Source organism: Meriones unguiculatus, chromosome 8, assembly GCF_030254825.1.
Source record: "Meriones unguiculatus strain TT.TT164.6M chromosome 8, Bangor_MerUng_6.1, whole genome shotgun sequence".
NCBI lineage: Eukaryota > Metazoa > Chordata > Mammalia > Rodentia > Muridae > Meriones > Meriones unguiculatus.
In genome coordinates this window covers 45,890,948-45,898,156 of record NC_083356.1, presented here as the reverse complement: position 1 = coordinate 45,898,156, position 7,209 = coordinate 45,890,948, and the positions used below count along the sequence as shown (strand labels likewise).

The following is a 7,209-nucleotide window of genomic DNA, read 5'->3' as shown; positions in this document are numbered from 1 at the left end:
TGAGGATGCTGAGCTCCAGGCCAACTTGACCTGTATGTGAAAACCTTACCTCCAAGAACAGCTATGCTGTTGGACTGCATTAAATTAAAAAAAAAAAATCATTAAAAGTTTTGTTTATGAAGTCAAGGTATAGGCTTTTTTTTTTTTTTTTTACTTGCCAAGCTGTGACTGTTTATTAACTGTTCAGACTACAAAAATACCGCGGACAAAACCAGCGCCACACCTTATTTCATCCTTCTACTGAGCCGTTTATGTGGTCTTCCCTGTTGCCAGCATCTCCACCTTGCACACAGTGAGTTGTCTTTTTCTTCATTCCACCTCGTGGAGAAGACAGTTTGAAGGGCCACAGGAAGTTACCTGCTTCCTCGAAGTGCTTTCCAAAAGTATAGTTCTCACGAATTAGATCCTCTGTGCAGATGATGCCGAATTTACCAAGAGATCAAGCAATCAAGGACTATCTGTCAAGGCAATTCGCTTCTTACTGATTGATTTTGCCATAGCCTCGCTCATAGATGAGCTCATTCACGGACTTCAGGTTGGGGTACCCCAAACAATGTGCGGCTCCACAATCCTCAGCATGTTTTTGTTGTTGTTTTTATTTAAAATTTTATTTTTTTCTTATCAGTTACATTTTATTAACTCTGTATCCCAGCTGTATCCCGCTCCTTCATTCCCTCCCTCATCTCCACCCTGCCCCTTTCCAAGTCCACTGATAGGGGGGACCTCCTCCCCATTCATCCGATCCTGTTTTATCAGGTATCTTCAGGACTGGCTGCAAAGCCCTCCTCTGTGGCCTAACAGGACTGCTCCTCCCTTGGAAGGTGGGGAGGCCAAAGAGCCTGTCATTGAGTTCCTGTTAGAAATAGTCCTTGTTCCCCTCACTATGGGAAACCAATTGGTTACTGAGCTACCACAGGCTACATCTGAGTGGATGTTCTAGGTTATATCCATACATGGTCCTTGGTTGAATGTCAGTCTCAGAAAAGACTCAGAAAAGATATTTGGTCCTTCTGGAGCTCCTATCCTTTCCTCATCATACTAACTCCCCTTCTTTCATATGATTCCCTGTACTCTGCCGAAGGTTTGGTCATGAGTCTTTGTATCTGCTTTGAAAATATTGCTAGTTAGAGTCTTTCAGATGCCCTCAGTAGACTCCTGTCATACATTCAATGCACATTCCATCTGTCTTTCTAAACGAGGATTGATCATCTTACCCCATGTCCGCTCTCTTGAATATCTTTTTTAGGTGTATAGATTTCATTATGTTTATCATATCTTATAGGTCTATATAAGTGAGTATATACTGTGTTTGTCTTTCTCCTTCTGGGATATTTCACTCTGAATGATCTTTTCTAGATCCCACCATTTGCCTGCAAATTTCATAATTTCCTCCTTTTTGATTGCTGAGTAGTATTCCATTGTGTGAAAATACCACAATTTCTGTATCCATTCCTCCGTTGATGGACATCTGGGTTGTTTCCAGGTTCTGGCTATTACAAATAAAGCTGCTATAAACATGGTTGAGCAAATATCCCTTTTGTGTACTTGAGCAAAGTTTGGGTATATACCTAGCAGTGGTATAGCTGGGTCTTGAGGAAGCACTAGTCCTAATTGTCTGAGAAAGCACCAGATAGATTTCCAAAGTGGTTGTACCAGTTTACATTCCAACCAGCAATGGAGGAAGGTTCCCTGTTCTCCACAACCTCTCCAGCATGTGTTGTCACTTGAGTTTTTCATCTTGGCCATTCTGGTGGGTGTGAGGTGAAATCTCTGGGTCGTTTTGATTTGCATTTCCCTGATGGCTAATGAGGTTGAGCATTTCTTTAAGTGTTTCTCTGCCATTCGATATTCCTCTGTCGAGAATTCTCTGTTTAGCTCTGTTCCCCATTTTTTAATTGGATTACTTGGTTTGCTGCTTTTCAGCTTCTTTAGTTCTTTGTATATACTGGATATTAGTCCTCTGTCAGATAAAGGGCTAGTGAAGATTCTTTCCCAATCTGTAGGCAGTCATTTTGTTTTGACAGTGTCCTTTGCTTTACAGAAGCTTTTCAGTTTCATGAGGTCCCATTTATTGATTGTTGCTCTTAGAGCCTGTGCTGTTGCTGTTCTGTGCAGGAAGTTGTCTCCTGTGCCAATGAGTTCTAGGCTGTTCCCCACTGTTTTCTAGACTGTTTTTCTTCTAACAGATTTAGAGTATCTGGTTTTATGTTAAGATCTTTGATCCACTTGGACTTTAGTTTTGTGCAGGGCGATAAATATGGATCTATTTTCATTTTTCTGCATGTAGACATCCAGTTGGACCAGCACCATTTGTGGAAGATGCTGTCTTTTTTCCATTGAATGGTTTTGGCTTCTTTGTCAAAAATTGAGTATTCATAAGTGTGTGGGTTTATTTCTGTGTCTTCTATTCGATTCCATTGATCCTCCTTTCTGTTTTTATGCAAATACCATGCAGTTTTTATTACTATTGCTCTGTAGTACAGCTTGAGATCGGGGATGGAGATACCTCCAAATGATCTGTTGTTGTACAGAATTGTTTTGGAGATTCTGGGTTTTTTGTTTCTCCATATGAAGCTGAGAATCTTTTTTTCAAGGTCTGTAAAGAATTGAGTTGGTATTTTGATGGGGACTGCATTGAATCTGTAGATTGCTTTTGGCAGAATGGCTATTTTCACAATGTTAATCCTACCAATCCATGGGCACAGGAGATCTTTCCATCTTCTGAGATCTTCTTCAATTTCTTTCTTCAGAGACTTGAAGTTTTCTCAAACAGGTCTTTCATTTGCTTGATTAGTGTCACCCCAAGGTACTTTATGTTATTAGTGGCTGTTGTGAAGGGTGTTGTTTCCCTAATTTCTTTCTCGGCCCTTTTGTCTTCGGTATACAGGAGGTCTTCTGATTTTTTTTTTAGTTGATTTTGTATCCTGCCACTTTGCTGAAGGTGTTTATCAGCTGTAGGAGTTCTCTGATTTAATTTTTGGGGTCACTCACATATCCTATCATATCATCTGCAAATAGTGACATTTTGAGCTCTTCCTTTCCGATTTGTATTCCCTTGATCTCCTTTAGTTGTCTTATTGCTCTGGCTAGGACTTCAAGTATTATGTTGAAGAGGTATGGAGAGAGTGGGCAGCCTTGTCTTGTCCCTGATTTCAGTGGGATTGATTTAAGTTTCTCTCCATTGAGTTTGACGTTGGCTATAGGCTTGCTGTATATTGCCTTTACTATGTTTAGATATGTGCCTTGTATCCCTGATCTCTCCAAGCCTTTAAACATGAATGGGTGTTGGACTTTGTCAAATGCTTTTTCAGCATCTAAGGAGATGATCATGTGGTTCTTCTCCTTCAGTTTGTTTATGTGGTGGATTACATTGATGGATTTCTGTATGTTGAACCACCCTTGCATGCCTGGGATGAAGCCTACTTGGTCATGGTGGATGATATCTTTGATGTGTTCTTGGATTCGGTTTGCAAGTATTTTATGGAATATTTTTGCATCAATATTCATAAGAGAGACAGGTCTGAAGTTTTCTTTTTTTGTTGGGTCTTTGTATGGTTTAGGTATCAGGGTGACTGTCACTTCATAGAATGAGTTTGGTAATGTACCTTCTGTTTCTATTTTGTTGAATAGTTTGAGGAGAATTGGTGTTAGCACTTCTTTGAAGGTCTGGTAGAATTCTGTGCTGAAACCAGCTGGCCCAGGGCTTTTTTTGGAGGGGAGACTGTGAATGACTGCTTCAGTTTCCTTGGGGGATATAGGACTATTCAGTCTTTCTACCTGATCTTTACTTAATGTTGGAAGATGGAATCTATCAAGAAAATTGTCCATTTCATTTAGGTTTTCAAATTTTGTGGCATATAGGCTTTTGTAGTATGACCTAATGATTGTTTGAATTTCCTCAGTATCTATAGTTATGTCACCCTTTTCATTTCTGATTTTGCTGATTTGGATAGATTCTCTCTACTTTTTAGTTAGTTTGGCTAAGGGTTTGCCTATTTTGTTGATTTTCTCAAAGAACCAGCTTTTTGTTTCATTGATTCTTTGAATAGTTTTATTTGTTTCTAATTGATTGATTTCATCCCTGAGTTTGATTATTTCCAGCTGTCTGCTCCTCTTGGGTGTATCTGCTTCTTTTTTTTCTAGGATTTTCCTCAGCATGTTAATCGAAGCCTTGGTGAGCTTAACAAAGATACCACTGAAGATCTGTCCAAGACCAAGAAGCTGCAATACCTTGCGGACCTTTGGGCTTACACCATTCATACTTTGGATTTCTGATGACAAATGCCAGTTTGGGTTCTGCAGGGACGTAGAAGTTTCCAGCTTCCCTTGCCATCCTGGCCATCCAAATGAGGTCTGGTACATCTGCCTGTACTCCTTGTGATAGCGTTTGGCCTTCTCATAGACGAACTTCCTCCTTGTCTTTCTCAGAGTCTTCAGAGCAAGCTCTTCCGCAGCAGCTTCACCTTCAACTCTGCGAAACAAAATTCCTTCCCTTTTTAATAAGAGTTTCCGGCACAGCAGAAACTTTCTCTCAACCCCCATGGTTCCAGCCCTGGAGGGGTGGGGGGGTAGGGGAAGAGCAGTGTAAGCTTTCTATAAAGTAGAGCAAGGGGGAAAAAAAACAAAAAAACACTAATAGAAGCCTGGGAAGTCCTTTTATAATTTGTTTACCAGTTTTGAAGATTTCATATTCAGCTTTAAAAGAGGTTTATTTGTTTTTAAGATAATAGAAATAGGGAATTTAGTCCTGGGGATATAGTTCAGAAGCAGAGCACTTCTTGCCATGTGTGAAGCCCTAGGTTCAGTTTCCAGCAGCTCACAAAGAGTAAACATAAGGATTTCTGAACGGAAGGTTTAATTTTATCCTCAGAGAACACCAGATGAGACCAGGGAGGTAGGAAAGTAGGTAGGTAGGTAGGTAGGTAGGTAGGATATGACAGATGAACAAACAGATAGATGATATAGATGATAGATAGATAGATAGATAGATAGATGTATATAGATAATATTGACGATTATAGATACATAATAGATCGATGATGGGTAGAAGAGAATAGATGCATAGATAAATAGATATAGATAAATATAGATAGATGATAGAGATAGGTGAAATATAGATGAATAATAGACAGAGAGATGATAGATAAATATGACAGAGATAGAAAAAATATAGATGGATAATAGACAGATAAATAGACAGACAGACAGATATATCTTCTTCCTTCTCTCTCTCTCTCTCTCTGTCTCTCTCTCTCTCTCTCTCTCTCTCTCTCTCTCTCCCTCTTCTCTGCCACAGCCTCATGGTTCCTACCTCAGACCCTCAGCCTGAGAACCAAATCCTCCCCTACCTCTGTTCTGCCCAGCTACAGGCTCCAGCATCATTTGGTGTACATGAGAATGTACTCTTCTAGACAGCAACCAGATCTTAGAGGCCAGTATTTATTTAGCATTTGAATACACAACAGCACCAGACCAACCCCCAAGGGGGAGGGGCAAAGCTGAAAGCGGGAAGGTAATACAGATATGCATTTCAATTCAGAGAGTCCATAGTCTCCAATCTAATGCTACATACTAATTGTTAGGTCCCTACCTGCTGCAGGGCATGGCTGTCATACCCTGCCCTCTACCTATGGGTGGGGTGTTCCCTCTGCCAGAGGTGCTTTACTCTAGAATCCAGACATTTTGGTTCCTCTCTGCCTTTTTTGCCCTTGTTCTTCCCTCTTTCTTTCTTCCCTTCCTCTTTCCCCTTCTCTCTCTCTTCCTTTCTGTATCTCTCCTCCTCTTTTTCTCTCTCTCCTCTCTCTCTCTGTGCCTCTCTCTGTCCCTCCCTCTCTGGTGCTGCTCCTACTAAACCTGTATTTATATAATATAGCTTTGTCTCACCATTGGCTCATTCCATTTTTATTCATCACTATTTACCAAAGACATTAGTCAGGATATTATAAGGTTTATGTGTTCAAGGGGAAAAAAAACAAAAAACTATGTTGCAGCCCATTTGATGAAGACTCTACTAGAGGAGGCATTGCACCAAACAAGAGGGTAAATTATGAAGAAGAAGGGTCTGGGATTCACAGAGCAGAAAGCCAGCACTACCATGCGGTAATGGGAGCTCCCAGATGAACGGTGACCTCAGCAGAACTCAAATCAGCATATCTGGAAAATAGCACATGAGTAACAATTTGCAGGTCCCAAGCAAAACAAAACCAAGTGGAGAGAAAGGGCAAGTGGCAGTTTATCGGATACCCTTGGCCATTTTTTGAGGAATATAACTATTTGGCCCTGAAATTTTTATTTTAAAAATTTTTAAACAGAATAGAATTATATCATATTTCTCTCCCTTTTCTCCCTCTAAACCCTCCCAGATACCCATCCTTTCTTCAACCCTTCCTATGTTCCCTGACTCTGAAGTTGATAGCCTCTTTATCTTTGATTATTATTATTGCACACATACATACATACATGTACTATGTATGTGTATGCACAAATATACATGAATACAACCTGCTAGATCCATTTTTGTGATTTTGTGTATATGGTTTTAGGGCAGACGACTGTACATTGGGCAACCATACGAGGTCATATTCCTGGAAGTGGCTAATTCTCCATCTCCCAGCAGTCATTTTAGTTGCCTATAGATTTTTGTCTATGGTGGGACCCTGGGAAAATATCCCTCCTCCATGGAAACATGTCCTTTCATATTGTCATTGTTGTGGGTCTAGTTTATGCAGCCATTTCTATAAAAGAGTGTTTTACATCAGACTTCTTGGTAGTCTGGCTTGTAGAATCTCTCTTTCTATTCTTGTGCAGTCACAGGACCTGTACTGTAAATGTGTTCACTGGGCCTGGGCAGCTCACAACCATTAGCTCACTGGATTGTGTTCAGTTGTGGTTTTGTGTGATGGTCTCCATCTGCTGTGGAGAGAGGCTTCCTGGAGGAGTGGCAGTGGCCACACTTACCTGATTTAGCATGTGGTAAAGAACAAGGCTGGTCTAGTGAAATGGAAGTAGTAGGTCCCTTTCTAAGGTCCATGACCTTCCTGACCATGAGAAGCTACCAAGGTGTCTAGCACCAAGCAAATTTTTCTTCCGTTGAGCAGGTTTTCAGTCCAACTACACAGATGTTGGTTGGCAATGACAGGTGAGCCACTTTTCGTGTATTTTTACAAATCTTGACATGCTGATTAGTGCTGTGATTCACAGATATTGCAA

At 40.6% G+C, this 7,209-nt stretch overlaps 1 pseudogene; it reads right to left on the bottom strand.

Moving 5' to 3' along the window:
- Nucleotides 1-229: 229 nt before the first annotated feature.
- Nucleotides 230-6,969, bottom strand: LOC110561493 (large ribosomal subunit protein uL30-like; annotated as a pseudogene).
- Between the last annotated feature and the right edge of the window lie 240 nt (nt 6,970-7,209).